Below are 3,675 nucleotides of genomic sequence, written 5' to 3'. Positions count from 1 at the left end.
ATAGTCTGTGGCTTTATTGCAGCTTTCCTTTAAAATATGTGACTGAGAAAATCCCTATCTTCCTATCAGACTAAAGAAACGACAGGACAGCGATTACACTTTTAAGTATTGGAGGGTTTAGAGCCCTAGATATTCTATATGCAGACTACTCATGTTTGTTTGTTTTAATAAAGACTGGTCCAAAGGCTCATTTTCACAGTAGCTACAGTTTTTCAGTTCCAGGACCAGGTAAAGATGGGCAGCCCCGTGATCCATAAAATCCAAGGGTTAGGACCATTACTTGGTGACACTGAGATGGTCGAGCTGGTCCACAATGAATCTATGCGGGGGGAACTTGGAAGTGGCGGCCGCCTTTAAGGCCTCGAAGGCCTCCCTCCTGCGCACTGCGGCGTGGCCGCGCTCCTGCTACCCGGTCATGTAGAGCATGCTCAGCCAGTAGTGGTTCTCCGCCTCGTTCTCCAGGCGGCGGATCATGTTCTGCTTGGCGCCCAAAGACACGAACCGCGGCCGCCGGTGCTCTCCGATCCACTGACGGCCAGGAATGCGGTTGCGGCAGAGGAGCGCAGTCAGGAACGTGGTGCCCGTCGGTTGCTCAGGACTGGAAAATACCCTTGAAGAGAAGCATTCTCCTGCCCAGCAGTCTCTGCCTTTGCCTAGACCTATTTAAAAGAGCTGCAGTGGATTCCTTTCTGGGTACCCATGAGTATAGGAGCAATTTGTTTGCCTTTGCCATTCTTGAATGCATGAGAAAAGAGTGGTTCAGTCGTCGGCCTTTCCCTGTCAACTCCTCATGGGAGGAAGGCAGCATGGCCCTCAGCTCCTGCCTGAACTTGGTTTTGAAGTGATCCCTGTTTTTTTGAGAGCAGAGACTTGGGCTCGGCCCTTGGGCACTTCGAGAGCCTTGAAGGTTGGTTTCAAAGTTGAAGATTCATGGGTAACCTCTGAGTTTTAAAGATTATTTGGGAATAATTTAGGAGCAGAGAAAAATAGTTATTTCTACGCCAGCTAATTTCTCTGTTTTTCTACACTATCCTGGCAGAAGTCTGTAGCCGCATCTGGAAGTGAATGAGCGCGAGTGGGATTTGGCTTGATTGGTTTGTCTTTGCTGATTGTGTGATCCTCCGGAAAGTCCCGGGGTACCGCCTCTGCACAGCGCTGATGTCTTGCAGAAATTATATCTGAGTGCATTTGGCTGGACTAGCTATTTCCCTTTGTCACTCGATGATGCTGCAGGGGAATTTCTCAGTTTGTTGTGCTCCAGGAGAACTTGTTGCCAGCATGGGCAACTCTGAAAGTCTTCTCTGATTAGCCTCCCAAGTTTTCTGGTTTTAGCAAATATATTGCCAAAATTTCAATAGTGCGCATTGCTGTAGTACATCTACTTTTAAGGACTTGGTACTTTCTATTTAATATATTAGGTAAAACCATGTAAAGCTGGCATTTTATAAGTTAAAATTGTAGACTATCAACTATTTCATTTTTTTTTTTTTTCTTTTTTTTTTTTTGAGACGGAGTCTCGCTCTGCCGCCCAGGCTGGAGTGCAGTGGCCGGATCTCAGCTCACTGCAAGCTCCACCTCCTGGGTTTACGCCATTCTCCTGCCTCAGCCTCCCGAGTAGCTGGGACTACAGGCGCCCGCCACCTCGCCCGGCTAGTTTTTTGTATTTTTTAGTAGAGACGGGGTTTCACCATGTTAGCCAGGATGGTCTTGATCTCCTGACCTCGTGATCCGCCCGTCTCGGCCTCCCAAAGTGCTGGGATTACAGGCTTGAGCCACCGCGCCCGGCCAACTATTTCATTTTTTTAACCTAATAAAGGATTTTTAACATGCAGGGGTTAAATTTCATTTGCAAGTGATTTTTTGAACTAATATTTCTCCTTTAATTCTTATTTCTGTTTTATATCACCACCGTAGCATTTGTATTTATAAAGAACTCCATACAGGCCAGGTGTGGTGGCTCATGCCTGTAATCCCAGCACTTTGGGAGGCCAAGGTGGGAGGACTGCTTGAGCCCAGGTGTTCAAGACCAGCCTGGGCAATAATAGTGAGATTCCATCTCTAAAAAGAAAAGAAAAAAAAAAAAAGAACTTCATGGCACAACTGCTATTTACTATTTATTTTTTACCTTCCATTTTATCATGAACATTTACCATTTACATTTAAAATGTAATACAAACTTTTCAAACACTCTTTCTCAAAACCTAAGGCTCTTCCCACCCCCTTTTACTTAAATCTAATTAAATTATTTGTTCCTAGGCTCATCCTATCATATAAAAATCATTTTGAACCAAAAGTTTTAGTGAGGGGATAATCATCTCATTTTCTAGAAGGTTTCACATGTCCGTATATCACATCATAAAAATCAACCCTTGTACCTTTGCAGAGGATGCTGTTTAATCATATTGGAGACGGGGCCTTGCCACGCAGTGACCCAAATCTCTCTGCACCTGAAAAAGGTAAGGCCAGCCGCATGATCAGGCCTGGAATGTGTAAGGGCTTGTTTTATCCTCATGTTCTCCAGTCTTCTGTGTGTCTGTGTGGAAAGCAGTGCTCTAGCGCTTTAATGATCAGGACTAGTATGCTCTTTAGGGGATTAATGAAAGACAGTTATTCATGATCATTTTATCAAAAGCTGTTTTCCTATAAGATTTTAACAGCAGAATCTGAGCAAGATAGGAACGCCTATGTTCAATGGTCTTTTGTTATCATCCAGTGAGTCACCCAGGCAATGCCTCCTCTTCCTGAAACAAAGTTGCCAATTAGGCTCCTTGTTCAGCACAGTGAAAATAGCTTCTCCCAGATCGATTCGGTGGTCCCATCCTTTGTCTCCCTTACAAAGCTCATTCAGCCAACTCATGTGTTGTTTGTTGTGACTCAGATACGGCTCTTGTACAATTAAATGCCATTTAAGAATTGCAATCCAGTGCATAATGGAGTGTGCCCTGCCTCAAGGTCACACAAAATGAGAACCAAACACATGGATAGCAGTAAATAGCCAATTAGGATCAGTCTGCAACACAGCAGGAAGACGAAGAGCAGATTAAACACGATTTCCTCAGCTACAGGTCAGAGCTTGCAGCAAGTCACCCATTCACCTCTCTCAGGGTCAAGCCTCAAAAATAAGAGCAGTTCCCCAGACCAATAAATCAAGAGTCATTAATGAAATATTCTGGGAAAGTGCCTTTTAATTGCCCTCATTAAGAAATAAACTGTATTGTCATTTGGGTACACCGATACATTAGAACTTTCCTTGGAAGATGGAAATTAGTGAAGTCTTAGGCCAAATTATTTTAAAACACAAATTTAGCTTTAATGTTACAAGTCACATGTTGATCTTTGTCAGAACTAAGGAATGTGGTATTTTCTCACCCCTCTATTAAAGAAAACCACAGGCCGGGCGTGGTGGCTCACGCCTGTAATCCCAGCACTTTGGGAGGCCGAGGCGGGTGGATCACGAGGTCAGGAGATCGAGACCATCCTGGCTAACATGGTGAAACCCCGTCTCTACTAAAAATACAAAAAATTAGGTGGGCGTGGCGGCGGGCGCCTGTAGTCCCAGCTACTCGGGAGGCTGAGGCAGGAGAATGGCGTGAACCCGGGAGGCGGAGCTTGCAGTGAGCCGAGATCGCGCCACTGCACTCCAGCCTGGGAGACAGCGAGACTCCGTCTCAAAAA

At 45.2% G+C, this 3,675-nt stretch overlaps 1 pseudogene; it reads right to left on the bottom strand.

Annotated features, from left to right (window-relative positions):
• Positions 1–267: 267 nt before the first annotated feature.
• Positions 268–659, bottom strand: LOC108525783 (ribosomal protein 63, mitochondrial-like; annotated as a pseudogene).
• Between the last annotated feature and the right edge of the window lie 3,016 nt (positions 660–3,675).

The sequence above is a fragment of the Rhinopithecus bieti genome, unplaced genomic scaffold (genome assembly GCF_001698545.2).
Source record: "Rhinopithecus bieti isolate Rb0 unplaced genomic scaffold, ASM169854v2 repeat_39100, whole genome shotgun sequence".
NCBI classification, from domain to species: Eukaryota; Metazoa; Chordata; class Mammalia; order Primates; family Cercopithecidae; genus Rhinopithecus; species Rhinopithecus bieti.
The sequence above is the reverse complement of the archived record's forward strand: the minus strand, read 5'-3'. Positions and strand labels throughout refer to the sequence as shown.